The sequence below is a fragment of the Pinus tabuliformis genome, chromosome X, assembly GCF_031772625.1.
Source record: "Pinus tabuliformis cultivar Carrire ecotype Pingquan chromosome X, CPIR1, whole genome shotgun sequence".
NCBI lineage: Eukaryota > Viridiplantae > Streptophyta > Pinopsida > Pinales > Pinaceae > Pinus > Pinus tabuliformis.
In genome coordinates this window covers 1197635870-1197661348 of record NC_142308.1, presented here as the reverse complement: position 1 = coordinate 1197661348, position 25479 = coordinate 1197635870, and positions in this window count along the sequence as shown.

Below are 25479 nucleotides of genomic sequence, written 5' to 3'. Positions count from 1 at the left end.
AGTATACTTGAAGATATTTCCAATTAGCTATCATGAGCTCAATTTGGATGTCGGGAAGGCCTCCAAAAAGGACCTCAAAGTAGCGTTGTGCGTTGGGCCAATGGCACTGCACATAGGGCAAATTTTGCACAGGATGGCTATTTTACTATCTTTTGACTGTGATCATGGATTTTCTCTCATGGAGGATGTTTTACTAATGTAAATGATGACTTAGCTTGTAAATATGATGGATAATTAGTAGTAGAGGGTAGATTCATTAGATTAAAAGTCATTTTGAGCACAAATGAATCAGTTTCCTCACTTTTAGAGGCAAGTTGTTAGGATGCCTAGATTCCAGTTTCTTGTTCAGTGTTGGTTAGATTAGCTCCTCATCTTAGGGATTCAACCCCTGAGGATGGGAGGAGGTTGAAACAATGTCTATATCTTCTTCTTCTTTCTCATTGTAAAGGGTTGGACTTAGCTGGATGCTTATGCGTTGATTGTACATCATTTTGTAGTAGTTTAGCAGGAGATTAATAAAAATTGTAGACATTTCTTTGGGATCCATGTGGCATGAAGTTTAGTTCAATTTATTCTCTTGTGATCATATGTTAAAATGTTTTTGTGTACTTCATTAATCATTTCATTGCTTCTAAGTGAATGTTTTCAAGTTGATAGGGAGAATCCATAACATCACTGCTCTCCTTTGGGGAAATATTCACCTTTATATGTTTTCTACAGTTTAGGAAGGATCCATGGTAATCACATGATCTTCCTAGATTCTCACCAGTCTTAAACAACTCACCCATCAAACCCTAGAGTGCTAAGCCTTATACCTACCTTGCCACATTGAACACCCTGCAATTTTGACCTAATTCCCTAGTCCTAACTATCCAGCTCCTCCTGTTTGAGCAAAACCCTTTCAAAAAATCAAATCAAACCTTGTGCTACTATACCTAGCCTAATATCATTTTCCTGATCAGTCACCTTGACTGAGATCCTTACGGAGAGAGCCCTCTCCTGGCCTAGTAGGGTTAGCTACTTGGCTAAGCGTGGTTTGTGGTTATCCTAACATTGCCTTCCTTCAGCATGAGATTCAATCCAGGTGATAACAGGACCATTATAAAACTAGTTAGTTAATTAGATAATATAATTATGAGATTCTTTATTTAATATTTAGTTATATATAACTAATTTGTTCTAATGAACTAAAACTCAAAATCTAAAACATAAAAATACTTTAAATTACATGAATTACTATAGAACTATTAATAATTAGTTAGTTAATTAGTTAATATGATATTAGGTTTATTTATTTATTTATTTATTGACACTGTATAAGTAACTCAATAGGTAATAAATTAAGGGTTAGTACTATGAATATATTTGGGATAAATTGTTTCTAATTATTTATGTTAAATTTATTTAAGTTAAATTACCAAAGGTATCATGGGATAAATAGGGAATAATCACCAAGGTTTATTAATTAACCCATTAATTATTTAATGAGTTTATTTAAAAAAAAAGATTAGCTCAAGTTTAAAACTATTTTCGAACAAAACCAAGAAAATTTAACCTAATAAAATAAAAAGATGGAAGCTTTATAAACCTATTATTATCAATGAAATTGAAATCTAAGAGAACTCATATGATTAATATAAAATAATATCAATTAAATAAAAAGTTAAAGAGAATCAAAGGAAAAACTGAAACAATAGATTGGGGGATAAGGGAGAATTAAACAGTCCTAAAGACGAGGGAGAAAAAAAAAGATAAAAAAAAGACCAAAATGGAACCAAAAAAGGGGAAGGGGGGATGGGATCTAGGGGGAAAGTGCGGGGATCCAACAACTAATAGTATTCCATCCATCATCTCTATTGAGATTTCTCACCCTTCTTTCAATTTCAATGGCCTCCCTAAATTTCTGGTGATGAAAATCATAAATATTAGCAATAACCTGTGCTTCTTCAATACATATATGATGCTTAGTCTTCTCCACATGTTCTTCCAAGGCAGAGGACCAGGTCCTCCCATGTTTGATGTCGGCTGCATGCTCATGAATTCTCTGGTTAATAGAGTGCCATGTTTCACCCACATAGGGGGTCCCACAGGAGCAAGGGATAACATAAACACCTTTCATGTCCTTTGGGGTCAATAGGGTCTTTAACAGATCTAAGGGAACTACAAATGGTGTTAAGGGCTTTAAAGGTGGCGGGAAAATTATGCTTCTTAAGGATTCTCGCAATCTCGTTGATGATCCCTTAGATGAAAGGGAGATGAACTCCTTGCCAAGTTCCTTGCTTCTAAGCTTAAACCCCTCATTGGCCTCATAGAGTTATTCATCAAAGAATCTACTTCATTTGTCAATGAGTTAAAGGGCATTGTGTTTGACCATGGGGAAATTCTTGTGAGTTTTGACGTGGTCTCCCTTTACACTTGCATCCCTATCAAGGAGGCCTTTGAGGTCATCAATCGCCTCACTAACTGTGATACCTGTCGCTTGGTTGAGATTTGTCTTACCTCCATTTTTTCTGCTTTGAAGGGGAATTCTATGAGCAAACTTGCGAGGTTGCCATGGGCTCCTCCCTATCCCCAGTCGTTGCTAATATTTTTATGGAAGACTTTGAATTTAAAGCTTTAGCCTCAGCCCGTCTCCTGCCTAAGATTTGGAAGAGATTTATAGATGACAATGGTGTCGTCTGGTCTCATCGCCAGGATGAATTAGATCTTCTTTTCCAACATCTCAATAATCAATATTTTTCAATAAAGTTCACTATGGAGCAATAAATTGATGGATGCTTGCGTTTCCTTGATTATCTCATTTCAAAGAATGATTACCATTCTTTCTCTCATCAAGTGTTTCAGAAGAAAACTCATACTGAGTAGTATCTTCATGCTAACTCCCACCATTTCCCTGCTGAAAATTTGGGTGTTCTCAACACACTAGCTACTTGTGCGGTAAGAATATATGACGAAAAGTCACTTGATAAGGAGAAATCCAATCTTCTTAATGTTTTTGTTAACAATGGATATAGTAGGTGCCAAGGTCTGAAAGTCTTACTGAAAGCTAGCGAAGATCCCAAGGTCAAGAAAGACCTGAAAGATCGGTTCTCAGGAGTTCATCTACCTTTCATTCGAGGGACCTCTAACAAGATTGTGAGAATCCTTAAGAAGCATAATGTTCCCACCACCTTTAGACCCCTTATCACCATTCGTAATTCCCTTAGATCTGTTAAAGACCTTATTGACCCCAAGGACATGAAATGTTTTTATCTTATCCCTTGCTCCTGTGGGAACCCCTATGTGGGTGAAACGAGGTGCTCTATTAATCAGAGAATTCATGAGCACACAGTTGACATCAAACATGGGAGGACCCGGTCCTATGCCCTGGCATAACACATGAAGAAGACTAAGCATCATATATGTATTGAAGAAGCACAAGTTATTGCAAAGATTACTCCTTTTCATCACCGGAAATTTAGGGAGGCCATTGAAATTGAAAGAAGGCTGAGCAATCTCAACATAGATGACGGCTGGAAGATTAGCAGTTGTTGGATCCCCACCCTTTCCCCATAGCTCCCCTCCCCCTTTCCCCCTTTTTTTGGTTCCGTTTTGGTCTTTTTTTATCTATTTTTTCTCCCTCGTCTTTAGGACTGTTTAATTCTCCCATATCTCCTTGTCAATTGTTTTAATTTTTCCTTTGATTCACTTTAACTTTTTATTTAATTGATATTATTGTATATTAATCATATTAGTTCTCTTATATTTCGATTTCATTGATAATAATAGGTTTATAAAGCTTCCCTCTTTTTATTTTATTAGGTTAAATTTTCTTGGTTTTGTTCAAAAATAGTTTTAAACTTGACCTAATTTTTATTTTTTATTTTTTTAAATAAACTCATTAAATAATTAGTGGGTTAATATAGAAACCTTGGTGATTATTCCCTATTTATCCCATGATACCTTTGGTAAATGAAATTAAATAAATTTAATATAAATAATTATAAACAATTTATCCCAAAAATATTCATAGTACTAACCCTTAATTTATTACCTATTGAGTTACTTATACCGTGTAAATAAATAAATAAACTTAGTATCATATTAACTAATTAACTAACTAATTATTAATAGTTCTATAGTAATTCTTGTAATTTAAAGTAATTTTATGTTTTAGGTTTTGAGTTTTAGTTCATTAGAACAAACTAGTTATATATAACTAAATATTAAATAAATAATCGCAGAATTATATTAACTAATTAGTTTTATAATGGTCCTACAATAATACATATCTTTGGACAAAAAAAAAATGATTTCATTTAACAAACTAACTATTTATTTATTTGATTAATTAAATTAGTTTTATTCCTTCTCTGGTCCAGTTAATTGTAGCTGCTGTCCAGTCCCTTGTAGCCATTTCCTTGGTCAATAGTAGTCATTTCCTTGGTCTAAAATAGCAATTTTTATAGCTGTTCAATGATGGATCTCTCTATTTAAGTGGTGGCCTTGATCTGATTCTTCATCTTGTCCTGACGATGCACCACACTGGTCAGTTCGAAATGCGAAAAGTGAATTCTAATGTAATTATTGCCGAAAGTCATTTTAATAAACTTGATATGGATCACAGAAGCCTAAATTCAATAAAAGTAACATAATTTTATACCAAATTTACAAATCAAGGAATTAAAAGTAAAGAAATAGTATATTTGTCTTTTGAACATCTATATATTATTCTTATACTTTAAAATATTTCAATATAAAAAATTGAATAAAGAACTATTTGAATATTTCTAGTAATTAATGTATGTATATATATATATATATATATATATATATATATACTAGCATTTGCAGCATATGTTGCAAAGGAAACGTGATAAGTCTATAGGGCATATGGAAGAAGAGCATAGATGAAAAATATGTGATATGTTATGTGATCTAACTATAGCCCAATTTGAGTGAAAAATAAATGTTAATGTTAAATGTAATGCACTCAAACAATCTACTCAAAATAGACATGTGAAACTTCCTTTCCTAGTGCTCAATCTCAATCGAAGAGCTTATTTTCATTCACAATTGCATGACAGACCACACCATTTTTTTTTCATAGCCTCAGCTAGACTAAAACATTCACCCTCATATGGTAATGGTTCTAGATCAAATTTTACTGTGAGTATTATGCATAGGTATTTACAATTATTCACTTCTCCATTATCACAATTAAAGGTGTGGTTCTTTGGATAAAGATTTGTGTGAGCCCAAATTTGTTGTTCTCCAATCTATTATGCATCAAATGCATCCATAAAAGGTTCCCACCAAATATTTTTCTCAAATATAAAATTCTACTTCACAAAAAATAAAGTGAAACCACATTTTGTCAAGGAGCTTCAGAGGGTGAACAGAGAGTAGGTTGAGTTCATATGAGATATATCTACACCCTCTACCCTCACTACAACTAAAAATATTATAATGGATAGTCCATAGATATTAAATCAAGGTTTTAATAAAATGAAAATTTATAATACTGTTATATATAGAGATCTAAAATTTACATAATACCAACCTAGATCCATCTTAACTCTAGATCTACCATGTTTTTAGAGGGATCAAATATTTTGAGAGTGAAAAGAGATTTGAGAGCGAAAACAAATTTGATCCCTCTTGATGCTTAGTAGATATGGAGTTAAGATGGATGTAGTCTAGTTATCTTGAAATGATTTCATAACATCCTACACAAAAAACAAGCACATTTAGAAATATAAAAAGAAAGAAAATCTTAGCAATAACCTATGCTTCTTTAATACATATATATTAGTTTACAATAGAAGTGGAGCCTAAACCCATAAACCATCTCAACGTTGCTCCTTTTAAAGTAGCGGGAAATAATTTCAATTTCTAAGCATCTCATATATAGTCATAACTCATGCATAAGACATCAAATTCAAATAAGGAGGTGTTTGGGTCTTCCACAATCATCCCTTGAAAGGATGGTAAGGATGATATAGGAATATTTTTCATGGGAGCCTCACCTCTGATATCCCTAACTGGTAACTCAAAGGTGGTGACAGTAGCATCTATTTTAGTGTTGTTGTCATTGTTGTCTCCCATTGCTAATCCTTCTAACCCTTGCTGTAACAGATGTTCTTGAAACTACTCTTGTGATTGTCTTGCAGGTGGATTTGATAGCTCAGGTAACTCGAGGGCTGGATGCTACACGCACTACCTGAATCCAGATATTGATAAACCAATAGATTGCAACAATTAAATGTTGCAATCTCGATCAATTAGGATTTATTAAAACAACACTACATTTTGGCATTGTTGTCAGGGATGGTAGTTGAAGATACAGTTAAGCAAGTTGTTTGTTTGTTATAGAGTGTTCCTAGTCCATAGTCGTTGGGCAATAAGACAAGACATAAGAACCTACAGATCACTCTAACACACCTAGGTAGGCTCACCGTTGTGATCACTAGGTAACTTACGACATGGAATTTTGGTGTTTTGTTTGGCATGTCTTCAACTCTTCAATTGTTGGGCGCTAAGACAAGAGGTAAGAACCTGCACATCGCTCTAACATACTTGAGCGAGCTCACCACTGTCGAAGATTGAGACACTTAGGGTGTGAATCAATACACATAGGGTCAATGTGTGCAACTGTAAGAATTATAGAAATACAAAAATTACCCCCACTCTAATTAGTCACAAGAAAACCGGGTCGTAAAAAGGAAAGGAATAGTGTAGATTTGGGAAGGAAAACATTTATCTAAGAACTAATCTCCAAGGCAGAAAAAGAACAATCAAGCTCTCAAAAGGACACAATGAAAACAAGGCCACAAAAATATCTTACTCCCATAACAAAGACAGAAACCTCTGATTCCTCTATCTCGGGGCCATACCATTCCAAAGCTAGCAACCTCACTCCCAAAGGTTAAGAATCCAATTCAGGAAAAACAAAGGGAAGCTAGTATCTAGAACTTTAAGATTGGGGGACAAGGGGAAACTAAGGGGGAACATCAAAACCTAAGACAAGAGAGCACCTATTGGTTTATCAATATCTGGATTCAGGTAGTGCATGAAGCAGCCAGCCCTCGAGTTACCTGAGCCATCAAATCCACCTGCAAGACAATCATAAGAGCAGTTTCAAGAACATTTGTTACAGCAAGGGTTAGAAGGATTAGCAATGGGAGACAATAATGACAACAACCCTAAAATAGATGCTACCCAATCGGGGATATCAGAGGTGAGGCTCCCATGAAAAATAATCCTCTATCATCCTTACCATCCTTTCAAGGGGTGACTATGGAAGACCCGAACACCTTCTTATTTGAATTTGATGTCTTATGCAAGAGTTATGACTATATGTGAGATGCTTAAAAACTGAAATTATTTCTTGCTACTTTAAAAGGAGTAGCCTTGAGATCGTTCATGAGTTTAGGCTCCACTTCTATTTGAACATGGAGTGATATGAAGGAGACATTCTTATCAAAATACCAAGACTATTGTAGAACTAGGGACTTAAGGGAGGAAGTATTTAGAATGACACAGATGGAGGATGAGAGCCTGGAGGACTATGTAGAGCAGTTCCACTATAATTTGCAGAGGTCTAAACATAGTGATTTAGACCATGAGTTCTTAAATACCATATTTATTAGAGGAATGAGGGATGATTGCCTTGATACCCTGAACCTACTAGGAAAAGGGGACATATCGCAGGAACCATTCATTGAAATTGTAAAGCTCTGTCTAAGATGCTCTAGTGGATCGTCTAAGGGGAGAAGAAAAATATGAGATGCCTCTACCTGAATACAAAACTTTGCAAGTGAAGGACTAGCCAGAGAAAAGATAAGGATTTTGATCGAAAATTTCAAGACTAATATCCTGAATACTCTATCTTCCCAAATAACGACAGTACAGATCAAGAAAACACAAGCAGAAGTTGATACACATCTGGTTGTGTTCTGCCCAAATTACTGGAAGAAACATCCCTTGAGGGAATGTGAATTGAACAGCATCAACTTGTGCAATATTTGCGAGCTGGAACATTCGACAGGTCAATGTCTGTAGCTTCCTAGACTGAAAGAAGTACTTAGAGAGTTGATCGAAGAAGTGTAGTCCACTTATTTCGTCGCACCAAGGAGACCATGGCAGCCACGACCTCTAGTATGTCCCAATATTTTCCTTCTTTCATTTCGTGGAACAATGCATATAATACTCAACAATATCCATGGCAATATATTGCTCCTTCTTTAGCACAGTTTTCTTCACCATAGAACCAATGGTCCCCATCTCTCTCTATCCAATATCCTCCATCTCAACCAAACCCTTGGAACCACAACTGGAGAGGAAATTCCCATAATACAGCTTTAGCTAGATTACCAATGTAGCAACAACTAAAATTACCTCTTTTCCAAACTCCTACTCCTACACTGCTTGTGCGACCCCAACTACCTGTGCAACCTAATCCTAACCCAGAAAATAAAGCAACCTAGGGAATAGAGGCTTTGACTACCTTCTAGACCTACCTTATTACCCTCGTGGGGCTTAATGAAATTAAATTGAGGTAAAGTAAGGTAATTAAACCAAATCACTCCCCTATCATTACTGAGGAGGAATGTGAACCTTCTAGAGGAGATACTGTAGGTCCAGATGCGGTTATGGCACCTATAATAGCCAATACAGAGCAAACTATTACATTTGTAATAGCTAGCCCACGAAGGATTGTTTCTCCTGTAACATCCAACCCAGGTAAGGCCGATACACCTGTAACAACCGAATAGACTACTATAACTCAAAATCCTCCATATCCTCAAAGATTAACTGAGCCTGTAATGGTTTCATGTAGAAATTTTGAATAATTTAACACATATTCAACAGAGATTATCCTGATCATGTACTATTGTGGAATACATACATAATACATAAGCTCCTCTATGTTGATCATCAATATAGCAGCATCAATAACAATAAAACATCAAGAGCATTCACACATTAACACAGTATGTAACCCGGGGAAAGAATCTCGCTAAAAACCCCAACTATATGTATATTAATGATTGAGACCATGTAACATTACAAATTACAATGCTTATCACAAGCAATCCAGTACTAGCTCAACCTGTTACACACAATACAGCTAAGATCTGATCTCCAAATCTATTCCACTGTTTGCTTGCCTCCACTGCTCAATACCTGCTCAAGAATAAATGTGAATGGTTTACCAAACTTGTATTTCACCTCCAAAGAATCACTCACACTATGTTATACGTGAGAAGAGGCTATAATACTGGGCAAATACATGAGCAAACTCATTGGCATACTCAATCCCTTGATTGTGCAAGATCTGATGCACAACTATAGTCACAACTGATAGCAATCTGATTCTCTAACACCTGTCCCTGCTGAACTGAACATGCACTGACATGCAACTGAGTTAACTGATGTATTCTATAGTTGCATTATGATTTAATAATTAGTTTAACAACTCATCATTAGTCTATTTGCAGTTAGACTAACTACAAATATTTTAACCAAGTCAAACTGAACACAACTCCATCAACTCCACAATCAACTCCACCAAACTCAACTGATTGAGTTCTAACTGAAGTCATGCATGCAAAAACTCAACTGACTCATAAGAAAAGTGTACTTCGTTCTGACAGCTACATGGGCCACATCTGTAGCTCAAACTGAAGTGCTCCAAGAGAATAAGATCAAGTTTATAGTCCAAATATTATTATGAGACAATAATATTTGACTTTTCTATTTTGGACAGCCAGTCTAAAAATAGACTTTGATCACTCCTGCTGTGGTCACTCATACTGTGATCACTCCTACTGTGGTCACTCCTGCTGTGATCATCCCTGCTGTGGTCACTCCTACTGTGATCATCCCTGCTGGGATCCAAAAATAGAACTTCCGCCATAATTTGCCTGCGGGCACACTTAGTGAAGGCGACTCTTTTCACTAAGCTCCATCATCTTGTTGCAATTTCAACACTCCCTCTCGACAAGATATGGATTATCAGCAACCAGTATCTTGCCTCGGTGGTACTCGAATTTGCTCTTGGTGAGAGCCTTCGTCAGAATATCAACATCCTGATCCTCCGTTGGAATGTATGAAAGCAACATGATCCTCCGCTGCACACAATCTCTGATATGATGGTACCTGATGTCCTTGCTGCCATATACTCGGCCTCTTAAGCTCCCTGCCCAATCTGCATCCTCCTGTCTGTACCAAGATCCATATCCCGATGTGCCTCTCAAGTAGCGCAATACATGCTTGCCCGCCTTCCAGAAGAGCTTGGTAGGCTTAACCATAGCTTGTGAAAGCTGGTTAACTGCATAGCATATATCAAGTCATGTATTGACCAAATACATCAGCGACCCCACCAACTGTCGATAAACAGTGGCATCCACTTCTTCTCCCGAAGTGGCATCCTCCTTCCTCCAACCTCCAGGAAGAGGAGTATCAACAGGCTTGCAGCCGTGCATGTTGAACTTCTCCAGTATCTCCCGAGCATACTTGCCCTGAGAAACAAACAGTCCACCACTGCACTGCCATATTTCCAATCCTAGGAAATAGTGAAGGAGGCCCAAATCCTTCATCTCAAACTCTGTAGCAAGATCCTTCTTGCATGATAGTATCAACAGCTCATCACCCATTAGAATCAAATCATCAACATATAGTACAAAGATAAGCAACTTACCCTCCACCACAATCTGGTATAGGTTAGGATCCGCCTTGCTCTTGGAGAATCCAAGTCCTGTGAAATAGCTGTCTATCCGTGTGTACCAAGCACGTGGTTCTTGCTTCAACCCATGTAGCGCTCTCTTGAGCCTGCACACATGTGACTCGCTGCTGAAGACCTCAAAGCCTTCGGGTTGCTCAATGTACACCTCCTCCTCAATGACTCCATTGAGGAACGCAGTCTTCACATCCATCTGATGAATGTGCCATCCCATCTGTGCTGAGAGAGCAAGAATCGTCTGTATGGAAGAATACCTTGCGACAGGTGCAAAGGTCTCCTCATAATCGATCCCTTCTATCTGTGAAAAGCCTTGGGCAACAAATCTTGCCTTGTACTTCTCCACACTCCCGTCAGCTGCCTGCTTAACTTTGTAGATGCATCTCGAACCCACCACTGATTTCCCTTCCAGTCTAGGAACAATCTCCCATGCACTGTTTCTGACAATAGAATCATACTCTTCCACCATGGCGTCTACCCATGCGAGATCCTCCACAGCTTCCTCGAAAGAGGATGGCTTAGTCACAACACACTTGCTCATAAGAGCCATGTATCCAGTGTACCAATCAGGTGACTGTCTCTGCCTACTTTGGGCTGTAGGTGGTCCTACAACTTTCTCTGCATCTTGAGCCAGTCACTCAGCTTCTCTCAAGCGGTTTCGCCCTCTGATGGTTGGTGCTGCATGAGTGGTCTCTTCCACTCCATGAACCTCGTCCTGTGGCTGATCCACGTCCTGAAGCTCATCCTTAGGAACTAATAGCTCCTCATCTACATGCAAGTGTAGCTCCCTCTCAAGCGAACACTTCATGGCTTTCTCCTCCTGAAATTTTATATCCCGTCGCACAACAATTTTACCACTGTCTGGAAAATACACACGATAGTTGTGGGGCGTATCAGTGTACCCCACAAATATCCCAACCTCTGCGGTTGGCTCCAACTTCTTCCTGGCATCCTTCGTCACATGCATGTAAATGTTAGCACCAAAAATCCTCAAATGAAAAAGATCAGGCTTCATACCAGAATAAGCCTCCTCGCGTGTACTCATGCCAAGTATCCTATGAGGACAACGGTTCTGCACATAAACTACTGTATTGCATGCTTCCACCCACAAGTGAAGGGGTAGGCCCTGATCATGCAACATTGCCCGTGCAGCACCCATAATTGTTCTGTTCTTCCACTTAGCTACCGTGTTCTGCTGTGGGTTATGGGGAGCTATGAGCTCTCTACGAATCCCTTCTACCTTGAAGAAATCCTTGAACTCGTCCGAGATGTATTCACCACCATTATCGCTCCTAAGAGCCTTCACCTTCTTCCCTGACTCCTTCTCGACCAATTCTTTGAATTCACAAAACTTTGAATATGTCTCGCTCTTCTTCTGCATGAAGAATATCCAGCACTTACGAGAGAAATCATCAACAAAAATCACATAATACCTGTGTTTTGCTGTCGAAGCAACTGAGAAAGGTCCACACACGTCTGTGTGAATTCTCTCAAGGATCGTCGTGGCACGACTATCCTTCTCGTGAAAGGTGGCTTTCACAAACTTCCCCAAAGTACACCCCTTGCACTGATCTGACTGCACAAGTGTGCCTTTAGGAATCCCTGTAGTGATCTGCTGCAATATCTTCAAGGCTCCATGGTGAAGGTGACCCAATCTCCTGTGCCACAACTCGCCATCATCCCGGCTCACCAATCCTTCTGCCTTGCCCGCCATTGCTGCGCATCCATCTACATGCAACTGATAAAGGTTCCTCATTCGAATCCCTATCTTCTGGGTCTCACGAGTTGTCTTGCTGCGCAGGAAGGCCTTTCCCTTGCTGAAAACAACATCATACCCCTTGTCTTCTAACATCGCCACTGAGATAAGATTCTTCTTCAATCCTGGAACATGCATGACTTCCTTCAATACGAAGGGTTTACCAGACTCCCTCTCAAAGGAAATGGTACCGATACCGGTCGCACTATATCTACCATCATCACCCATCTTGATGTGCACTCCAAGATCTTTGTCCTCTAGATCAGAGAACAAATCTCTATCTCCCGTCATGTGAAAAGACGCACCACTATCCAAGAACCACACCGATCCCATCACACTTGAAACCAAGCATGCGATCAATGAAAAATCAAGCTCAAACTGTGAGGCTAGAGCCTCTCCTGCTGAAGATCTAGAAGCCTGCTTGTTCTTCTTCTTCTGCGGACAATTAGTGGCATAGTGTCCGTGTTGGTGACAGTGAAAACACTTCACCTTGGACATATCCTACTTCTTGCCTTTCGCACCAGACTGAGAAGCTTTCTTGCTCTTCCCTTTCTTTGCTTTGGCAGCCAAAGCGCAATTCTCTTCATCAACTCCCTTTGACGAAGATCCGTCCCTGGTACTCCGCCTGATCTCCTCCTACACAAGATCTGACCATATTCTTTCCCATCCTGGCAATTTCTCCCGATCATTGACAGAGTCTTGATAGGAATTCCAACTCTTCGGAAGACCAAGGAGAGCCAAGCTCACCAAGTCCTCATCATCGACAGTAACCCCCACACTTCCCAACTCATCTCGACACTGAGTGAACTTTGAGAGATACTTGGGCATACTATCACCCTTCTCGCATTTGATGTTTCTAAGTTTATCTTTGAGCGCCAGCTTCCTCTGATCGCTTTTGCTTTGGAATAATTCTGTTAATGATTTCCACATCAAATATGGAGTAGCCTTTCCATGGAGGCTGGACACAATGTGATCCTTCATGCCCTCCAACAGAATCCTTCGACATTTTGCGGTCTTCTTTTGCCAAGAATCAGCTTGAGTAGCATTAGTAGGCTTTGGGATATCTGTATCTATGAACTCCTTCAGCCCGTTATCATCCAATATTGCCTCCATCCTGTCCTTCCATGCAATATAGTTTGAGCTGCCCTCAAGAGCATACTCCAATCGCAATCCGTTGAAAGACATTACTGCGTTGTCACCAAGAAAACACTGCTGCAAATTCGAATTCCACCAGCAACCAACTCAACCGCCTCGGATCTAAGATTCGTGAGAACACAATATTTCTCGTACAGAGATTGACTGTATGGGAATTCACCGGATATCTCACCTTCCAAAGGAAGGATGAATCCAGAGGCTACCTAGCCTGATTACAGACTCTACCTGAAGAAATAGAATGTAAACACTTCTTGAATAGTAGATCTGATGATCAACAGCTCCGATACCATGTAGAAACTTTTTCTACAAATCAGCTAGCTCTGATACCATATAGAAATTTTGAATAATTTAACACATATTCAACAGAGATTATCCTGATCATGTACTATTGCGGAATACATACACAATACATAAGCTCCTCTACGTTGATCATCAATATAGCAGCATCAATAACAATAAAACATCAAGAGCATTCACACATTAACACAGTTGTAACCCGGGGAAAGCATCTCGCTAAAAACCCCAACTATCTGTATATTAATGATTAATACCATGTAACATTACAAAGTACAATGCTTATCACAAGCAATCTAGTACCAGCTCCACCTGTTACACACAATACAGCTAAGATCTGATCTCTAAATCTATTCCACTGTTTGCCTGCCTCCATTGCTCAATACCTACTCAAGAATAAATGAGAATGGTTTACCAAACTCGTATTTCACCTCCAAAGAATCATTCACACTGTGTTAGACGTGAGCAGAGGCTATAATAATGGGCAAATACATGAGCAAACTCATTGGCATACTCAATCCCTTGATTGTGCAAGATCCGATGCACAACTATAGTCACAACTGATAGCAATCTAATTCTCTAACACATGTCCCTGCTGAACTGAACATGCACTGACATGCAACTAAGTTAACTGATGTATTCTATAGTTGCATTATGAGTTAATAATTAGTTTAACAACTCATCATTAGTCTACTTGCAGTTAGACTAACTACAACTAGTTTAACCAAGTCAAACTGAACACAACTCCATCAACTCCACAATCAACTCCACCAAACTCAACTGATTGAGTTCTAACTGAAGTCATGCATGCAACAACTCAACTGACTCATAAGAAAAGCGTACTTCCTTCTGACAGCTGCATGGGCCACATCTGTAGCTCAAACTGAAGTGCTCCAAGAGAATAAGATCAAGTTTATAGTCCAAATATTATTATGAGACAATAATATTTGACTTTTCTATTTTGGACAGCCAGTCTAAAAATAGACTTTGATCACTCCTGCTGTGATCACTCCTGCTGTGGTCACTCATACTGTGATCACTCCTACTGTGGTCACTCCTGCTGTGATCATCCCTGCTGTGGTCACTCCTGCTGTGATCATCCCTGCTGGGATCCAAAAATAGAACTTGCGCCATAATTTGCCTGCGGGCCCACTTAGTGAAGGCGACTCTTTTCACTAAGCTCCATCATCTTGTTGCAATCTCAACATTTCATAGCCCGAATCTAATTATCTTAGGGAGTTGCAAAATTTTCATGTACGAATTCCTCTGTTGCAAGATCTTAAAGAAGTACCTATTTATGCTAAAACTATACAAGATTTGTGCATAAAAGCCTAAAGACCCTTCTACCATACATGTGATGGGTAAATTATTCGAATTAATGTATGCTCATCCTCTTCTAACCAAGTATAATGATTGAGGAAATCCTATGGTTACTATCTATATTAATGACTAGCCCATAACTAACACATTGATCAATCTTGGGGCTTCCATTAATGTGATGACAAAGAACTTCTTTACCACCCTAGGGCTACATGGGCTTAAACATACTTCTACGGTACTTGAATTAGCAGACAAATACCATGTTAAACTTGAGGGGGTGTTAGAGGACATAGTAATCACAATAGCCTCCTGGAGGTATCCGACTAACTTTCTTATCTCACAACCCAAATCCAACTTGGGGGGTCATCCTTTGATCTTAGGCAGACCTTGGCTGGCCACTACAGATGCATTTATATGATGCATATTTGGATCTATGGTGATCTCGGATGGCCAGGCCACAAAGAATCTTAATCTTTACCCCCCAAAACCAAATGTGGATTTATATAACCCTTGGTGGGATGACTTTGAACCCGAATTGAATCTTTCCCTACCGCTCCTCACTCTGGGGAAAGTCCAGTACTTCAAGGATGAGACAAAATATGACATCATTAATGGTTTCATTAGTAACTTGCTTTTTGTCTCTTTCATTAAAAATTTGAATGACGAAGAGGAGGTAGAAGATATATATTTTGAACAAATGAGAACCACTCTGAATACTGACAACGGTCCAATTGAATAGAACCAGGAAAGTTTATGAACATTAAACCCAACCTGACTGCTGATAAAAACCAACTGATGTAACAACTGTTACAAAAATACAAAAAGGAATTTGCATGGGAATATATGGATATGAAAGGGACCCACCCTAACCTGTGCACTCACCGTATTTATTTGAAGGATGCTTGCAAACTAGTCAGACAACTGTAGCACTGCATGAACCCTACATTAAAGGAGGTAGTGAAGGAACAATTACAAAAACTCTTAAGTGCTAACTTTATTTTTATGATATCTGATAGACAGCGGGTGTCTCCACTTGTCATCATTCCTATGAAGAATGGCAAGTGGAGAGTCTGTGTGGATTATAGAGAACTCAATAAGGCCACTCAAAAGGACCATTTTCCTTTACCATTTATAGCTCAGGTCCTTAACACCCTTTTTAGAAAAAAATTCTTTTCATTTCTAAATGGGTTTAGTGGCTACAACCAGATACAGATTGCCACAGAGGATCAAGAGAAAACAACCTTTACCTTCCGTTGGGGAACTTTCGCATACAGATACTCCCTTTTGGACTCTGCAATGCGCCAACAACCTTTCATAGGGCATTACTAGGAATTGTTTTTTATTTGTTGAATAACTGCCTTGAAATCTTCATGGATGATTTTACACCTTATGGAGATTCTTTTTGAAACACCATTAGCTAATTTAGAAAAAGTTCTTGAATGTTGTGTATAAACTAATGTTGCTTTGAGCACTGAAAAATGTCACATGATGATGACTGAAGGGATCGTGCTATGACACTACATTTCTGCTAATGGGATCAAGGTAGACCCTGCTAAAATAGAGGTAATTCTGAAAATTCCAACTCCCAAGATGCAAAAAGAGGTACGTAGTTTCTTGGGGCATGTAGGGTATTACAAGAGATTTATAGAAAAAATTTCAAAAATTGCATCGCCATTATTTTCTTTGCTCATGAAGGATGTCGACTTTTTGTGGATAGGAAAGTATGAGTAGGCCTTTTTGAAGCTAAAATGTTGTGTATCGGTAGCTCTAGTTTTACGAGGATTTAATTGGGAACTGTCATTTCACATAGCTAAAGATGCATCTGATATTGTTGTGGGTGTTGTTTTGGGCCAACTGGAGGACAAGAAACCTTATGCTATTTACTACATAAGCAAACATTTAACTCCGGATGAGCTCAATTACACTGCGACCGAGAAGGAACTCTTACCAATTGTGCATGCCATCAATACATTTCAACATTATATCACTGATATCAAGTATTTGTACACATTGACCACTCAGTCACTCGTTTCTTAGTGAATAAGACAATTACCATTGGTAGAATTACACGTTGGTTATTTCTGTTACAGGAATTTGATATCACAATTGTCAACAAACCTAGAAAAGATAATGTAGTAACTAATTTCCTTTCTAGGTTAACTATTGATGACAATTTCATTCCTACTAAGGATCCTTTCCCTGATGAATATATCTTTGCTATTTCTACTTACTCACATTGGTATGCAGATATAACCAATTATCTTATTGCAGGGAAGTTTCCACAATATTTGTCCTCCAAGGAGAAGAGAAAGATCATACATAAAAATGCTACCTATACCTAGATAGATGGGAATCTCTATTACACTGGACAAGATTTCCAGATCAGACATTATGTTAGAGAAGATGAGATCTTTGAAATCCTTAAGGCCTGTCACGAGGAACCTTATGGAGGGCACTTCACACACAAGAAAACATGGTACAAAGTCCTTTTTATAGAGTATTATTGGGCAACAATATTTCAAGATGCCAAGAAGTTCATTAAAGGATGTGGTAGTTTCCAAATAATGGGCCAACCACTGCAATCAAATGAGATGTTGTTACAACCCCAAATTGTCTTAGAACCTTTTGAGAAATGGACCCTAGATTCTGTGGGACCAATTAATCCTTCATCCAAATAGAAATATTACATCTTGCTCTGCACTGACTATGTCACAAAATGAGTTGAGGAAAAGGCACTAACTAGAGCCATGGAGTAGGTTGTTTTAGACTTTATGTTTGAAGACATCTTTGTCCGTTTTGGTATACCCAGGGAGATAGTCATAGATGGAGGGCCCTAGTTTACGTCCCATATGATCCAGAAGTTGGTTGAAAAATACAAAATCCATCGTAGAATCACAACACCTTATCATCCAAAAGAAAATGGGCAAGTGGAAAGCACTAACAAATTCATTGAGGGGATTCTTACCAAGATCGTGGCCAGTCATCGAAGTAATTGGGCCAACAAACTTCCAGAATTGTTGTGGGCATATATGAACTTGAGGGGATTCTCACCATATGAACTTGTGTATGGTAAAAATCCCTTATTCCCTATTGAATTCAAAATCAAGACACTAAGAACAACATTGCAGGTAAATTTGGATCTAGCTACAACACAAAAGTAGAGATTGAACCAACTCAATGACTTGGAGGAGAAACGGATAGCTGATATCTAACAAAGATTATGTAGTAGCAGAGAGCTAAGTGGCATGATAGATTCATCAAGAAGAAGAAGTTCTAGAAAGGATATTGTTATAGACATGTTTGGGCACTGCAACCCCATTCCTATATGTCAATAAACCAAGGGCTCTTTAACCCCTAAAAGTGTTGTTTCATACCCTAAAGGATCATAGTCAACTGATTACATCATTCCCCAAAAGTTCCACCTGATAAACCACTTAGAACCAGCCAAAACTGGACCATACTGACTGCTCCACTGTCAGGGTGCGATGCATACTAACTCCTACACTAGCCAGGTGTGATGCATACTGAAGAAGCCTTCTGTTGGGTGCAATGAGCAAGAATGGACAAATGTCCGAGACAGTTTGCTAAGTGGATGCTCATGGAATCTTCTAGAAACTTCTCCTATGACACTTGCCTCTCTGAATTCGCCTAGGGATGAGTAAGAGATCCAAGAAATCTCCAAGTGGAACCAAGAACAACAAGTGGAATGGCACTAATAAAAAACCCAGAGATGACTCACGCCCTTGCAGACATCTATAAATGGATCCCTCATTTGAGAGATCTGGAGGCTGGAATTTTGTAATTTGAAAGGAAGTGCTGATAGTTTGTCTTTGAGAAGGAGCATTGTATTGTTGGGTGAACTTGCTTTTCATGAGGTGAAGAGGGCTTTGATGCTGGATCAGACAACTGGGTTGTAATTCTCCCTTCTACTTTAATAAATTTCTTTGAGTTTTTCTCCATACAATTGTGTATTTGTGAATCTTGTTATTTGTGAATGCCATTGTATGTTCATTGTATTTTTTAATCTGCAATGCTTATGATATAATAGATCGAGATGCTTTGATGGTGTTTTGTTGCTTTGTCTCTACATGTATTCTTTAAGCGAGATAAGTAGGAGAGGAGTTGCAAGATCTATCAAGGGGGAGAGAAATCAAGCAGAAGATCCAGGTTGGTTCCTTTACTTCTCTCTTGTCTATCATACATAGAGGAAATCACAAATTGCTTTGATTGTTTGTTTCTAGGATAGCTGCCAATCCTAGTGGGACTAGCAAATCGAAAAGACACTAGTTTTCCCAGAAACAAAATGGCGACTCCATTGGGGATCAAATAGATGTTTTGTTTGTTTTGTTGTTTGTTTTATAAGCTATAGACGGAGCCTGAAGTTAGCCAGATAGCCTTCAAACTGCTCTTGCTCTGCAATTGCAAAGTAGATGAATGTTGCTTCAGTCAATCTCTGGTTTAGTTTATGAGTCGAACATCTGACTTACAAGCATTCTAGATGCCCTTTGGTAGCTTAGTAACCTCTTGAGATCATTCATCTGTACTTTTCTCTTTACTGTCCATAATAGCTCAGCTTAATTCACTGAAATCAACTGCAAATTTGAGCCAAAACCCATCTCAGTTGCGCTCCCTGGCCCATCGCACTGTCTGTCACTGGAAGCCAGTATGCATCGCACTTCCCAAGTGTAGCAGGTGTGATGCATCCCTGTTTCTGTGAAGCATAGGTCCGATGACTGAGTAATCCTATTTCTCTCCTTGAAATTTGGGGTTTTTTCCCTTGTTTTCAGCTCTGTTTAGTTGTTTTTTGTTGTTTATGAATAGTATCTCATTGTTGAAGCCTACCTATGTTACATAGTTCAGCCTCCATTGATTAGGATTAGTAAAAAAAATTATGTATTTGCCCATCATTTACAATCCTTTGTTGAAAAGTTGCTTAAATCGATTTGTCGTTTTGGTACAAAAGTGTCGTAACTATCATTTTGTGTCAAAAAAGAGAAGTGTCATTGAGTCTTCCTTTTCTAGTTAGTCGATTTAACTTTTTGTCATGTATTTGATTTGATTTGTTGATATTTGAAGTGTCGAAATCATTTTCTATTCAAAATCAAAAAGTGTCATTTAGTCTTCCTTTCTATTTTGAAAAAGAAATTTTCGGAATGTCGCTTTGACTAAAATATTTCAGATCTTTGCTATACCTAGTTTTCCTTTTTGGAATTTTTCACATTAAGGGGAACAAAAAACAAATACATGCATTTTCATTTGCATTTACACTGTGTGCGAAAAATGATTTAGGAAAAGTGCATTTAGTGTGTGCTCTTTGCTCTTTGTTTGAAAGAAATTGAATCTTCTTTCCTTAGTAGCTAGGATTTTCATTGCTAAAAATAAACAACGATTGTTTATCATTCTAGATTGCATATTTAGGAATTTTTCATTTACATCATGTGTTGAACCATTGAAAGGAAAACTTTTAAACAAGATCAACTCTAAAATAAATCTCAATGAACCTAACAACGCTTTGGAACCTAACGCAACACATATAGAGGTCTAGGCTAGAGACATGTTCCAACATCATAAAATCTAGTAACTATCGTTTTCATTGAAGGTTGGGTGATTCCTCCTCTTTGATACGACAAGTGCTAGCACAGACTTGTGCTCCCCGTACTGTCGAGTATATATTGGGAGACCACAATAGACTTATATCCTTTATCCATAGGAAGCCGTGTCTGCCACCCTATCGATTGCAATGCACTGAACACAGAATTCGAGAAGACTGACTACCATACATAAGTCCTTGGTAATTTCTCTTTAATTTATCACCAAGGTGTATATTGTAGTTTTGTGATTGGTTTGGTAATCCCTCTGTCTAGATTTCCAGAGTAGTCACTTTCATTCCTTTTCGACTCCTTAAAAGAAAAGGTCTATCTAAGCACTTGTCACTTCAGGCTCATTAAAAATCGAAGGAGACTAGAGTCATCTTTAACTTTTTCTTGACTCTTAAAAATTGAAAAAGAAAAGTTGTGTCAAAGCGTCATTAAAATTTATTTAAATCGGAATAACATCCCTATTCCTTCATTGATCCTAGGTTGAGATAATGGAGTCCACCAATCAAGGAATCCCTCTTGAGGGGAATCCTAGTCCATTTTATTCTTGGCGAAATATTGTTGCTCCATATATGGCCACATTGTCCCTTCCAGGAATCACAATTTGTCTACCGGTATGGCTATTCTCAACCTCTATCGTTCAAAACATCGTGATTCCTCAGCAATCGAATCAGCAACAAGTTAATACTGAAATTGACCCTTCGACTTCTTTTTCATTTTTTTCTCCCTCCCCTTCTTCCTCTTTGCTTGGTGAAAATAGTGATGTTAGTAACCAAGTGACTGAGAAGAAGAAGAAAGGGAAGGAGAAGAAGAAGAAAAAGCCAATTAAGCAAGGGGGCAACCATGAATTGTCTAGTGAAAATCCACACATTAAATCTCCTAAATTTCCTTGTGTAATTTGTAGAGGAGACCATTTTCATCGAGAATGTTTGTGCATCCCTCGGATCTTGAGAGAGTGGTCCCCCCGTTCGCACAATCCGGTGTCATCAACCTCTGGTGATCATTTTGACAGCACACCATTAACTAGTAATAGTGAAGTTCACGGACAGAAAGGAAAGGTCAAAACTCCATGTAGACTATGTGAAGGGGACCATACCCTCCCCCGTTGTCCTTTTTTGGATGAGGCCAAGAGAATCTTGCATAACCATCCTGCTTCACCGCAGTGACTTCCACCTGGATACAAGAAACTCTCCCCAAGTCCTTTACTAGTTGAAAATCTGACTGACATGACTCAATCGTCGGTCAAAGCACCTATCGTTGAAAGTGAATCTTCTGAGTCCATAACGGACCAAAGTCAATAGGTCGAGATGGCAGTAGACCCAGTTTTACCTTCAGAAAGTTCACCTTCAGATGATACCATTCCTAAAGAGAGTGAGAACGATACTGTTCAAATTCTTTTTGTCACTTCAGAGTCCGATGAACTTGGGGGCAATCCACCCGTTCCTTCACAACAGGAGGAAAATCCCCCAGTTCCCACTACTCAAGGGGTCAATACTACCATTTATTTGGTACCCCCTCCAAGCAGTATAGTCACTTCTTTTGATTGGAATTGACTAGCAAGATCCTGCCTTCCTTCTAATGTACCATTACGGATCATAGTACAAGTTTACAAAATGATCGTGTCTAGCACTATCATAGATGAAGGGGCTTCAGTGAGTATCCTTTCCTCAACTGCTTGGAAAGCACTTGGTTCACCATCGCTTATTCCTGTTACACATAATTTGTCAGGCTTTAACAAAGGAACTAGTCGACCATTAGGGATCCTTCCTAAGTTACCAATTACTTTGAGAAGGAAAACCGTTCACTTGAACATGATGGTAGTCCAAGGACCGTTAGATTTCAATCTACTCCTTATATGTGACTATGTTTATGTTGGCATTGTGACTCAGATTTGGCACTATGGCATAGGTGTTGTCCTTGATGGAAACTCACTCAAAGGGCAGATCTCATTTTAGACACTCAGAATGAAAGAAAATGAGGTATACGCAAGTTCCTCTGAACAAAATCGCGTATGCATGCGGGTGTACTGATCAAAAGGTGCGTATACGTATGCATGCACTTTCATGCAAAGAAAAGCGCATACATGTGGGAAAACTTATGATGGGTCCATGGTATTTAGTTCGACATATTTGAACCTATGGTTTTGGTCCTTGGTATTGCATCCAAAATGTTGAACCCAAGTATTGAGTCCCTAGTATTAGATCTCTATGGTTTGAGAAAGGCCTAAGTGTATAAAAAGGGAAGGAGATCTTTTGGCAAGGATGAATTGAAACATTGAATATCTTATGAAGAGCAATTTTGAGAATACTATCATTGGGTTATGGTGTATAACTAGATCTGAATCAAGGAGGAACCTGAGCACAAGGAGAAGGATAAGTTCTATTGATGGGTCAAGATCTTAAGGCGGTTTGAAGAGAAGTATCTTTATGTAATTTTTTATCTGTTATATTTGGCGCATGACGTGATCTATAAATATGATAATCTGGGTATAACTAATGTCTAAATGAGTAAAAAGGATAAATTATCTTTTATAGATCTGTATGCAGGTTCAGCACAACAGAGGTGCGTATACACGCTGGTTAACTAACTTAAAACAGCGTATACGCAATATTACCTTGATACATAAGCGTATGCATGTAGGTTCCACATACTGAAGTAGCGTATATCTCATGAAATATGTTTTAGCTGTTTCCATTTATTGCTGCAGTGTTCTGGGTTCAGAATTGGTGTTTGGTTACTGGTACTGTTTTCTGGTTACAGCATTCTGAGAAGTTATTGGTTGATTCAGTATTTGTTTGTACAAAGGAGGTGGGTTAATACAAATATACTTGATGTTTGATTGATATTCATGGATCTAGTTTAAAAATTTATGGAACGTGGTCCCTGGAAGAAAAGAGAAGGGCGTAGCCTTCTGTAGGTCAGCACCTACGTACTAGTACCTCAGCTAGTACAAGAGCTAAGGGGGTTGTAGCTCCCTTCCAGGAGAGGCTGGAGAACGAGAGAAGGTTGTAGCCTTCTGCAGGTAGTAGCCTACGTACTGGTATAAGACTGCACCAGTACAGAAACATTGTAAAAAGAAGTTTCTAATTGAAAGAATATAGAGACGAATTGCAGCAGGTGGTTTTCACCCACATTGGGTTTCCACCTTATATCTTGTGTTCTTATGTGTAATTTCCTGTTCTGTTTTATTGTTTCTGGTTACTGTTCATATGGTTTGATGCACAGATTAATGATCAACATCTGAATAATAATTTAAATTACAAGTCTGATTATATACTCTTGTTTCCTTAACTGAAGTAGCGTATACAAATCTGATTGTGAAATGAAAAATAATTGACCTAATAATACTGATTCACCCCCCCCCCTCAGTATTATTCCCAACAATTGGTATCAGAGCAGGTCCTTCAAAATAAGCTTGACCGCTTGAAGGAAGATCTATCATCATAAGCAACTACGAAAAAGAAACATCAAATCAAATTCATGATGAAGAAGAAACCCATGAGGCACCAGAAGAATAGATAAGAATAGAAGAAAAGACTCCATCCAGGTACATTCAAAAGAATCATCCAAAAACCCAAATTTTGGGGCAAAAGGAGGCAGGTGTACAAACAAGAAGAACCATTTCAGAAGCTTCAAGTTATCTAGCATTACTCTCCTCCACTGAACCACAAAATGTAAGAGAGGCATGCAAGGATGAATGCTGGGTAAAGGCCATGGAGGAAGAACTTGAGCAGATTGAAAAGAATAACACTTGGGAGTTGGTTCCTAAACCAAAAGATAAGAATGTCATAGGAACCAAATGGATATTCAAAAATAAGCTGAATGAAAATGGATATGTGATTAGAAACAAGGCCAGACTTGTTTGTAAAGGGTATGCTCAACAAGAAGGTATAGACTTTGAAGAAACTTTTGCACCAGTTGCTAGACTTGAGGCCATAAGAATGTTCCTTGCTCTTTCTAGCTTTCAGAAGTTCAAAGTATTTCAAATGGACGTGAAGTCTACCTTCCTGAATGGAGACTTGGATGAAGAAGTATATATTGAACAACCAGATGGGTCTATTCTTGGAAATGATCCAAAACTTGTATGGAAACTCAGAAAGGCTCTCTATGGCCTTAAACAGGCTCCAAGGGCTTGGTATTATCGGTTGGATAAGTACCTCCATCAACAAGGTTTTATAAAAGGATCAACAGATAGCAATCTATATATAAAAATTGACAATGATAAGTTGCTAATACTTGTTGTGTATGTAGATGATATCATCTTTGGTAGCAATGAAGAAGACATGAGTCAAAATTTTGCCTTGGTGATGCAGAAAGAGTTTGAAATGTCCATTCTTGGTGAGCTCACATATTTTCTTGGTTTACAAGTCCAACAAAACAAAGACGACATTTTTCTATCACAAACCAAGTATCTCAAGTAGATCTTGAAGAAATATGGGATGCAGGATTCGAAACTAGTATGTACCCCTATGGTAACAGGATGTAGCCTCAGCGCAAATGATGAATTAGCAGCAGTACATCAACCAACCTATAGATCCATGATTGGTAGTTTGCTTTATCTAACAGGCACCCGACCAGAAATTATGCATGCAGTGGGAATAGTTGGAAGGTTTCAGGAAAATCCAAAGGAAACT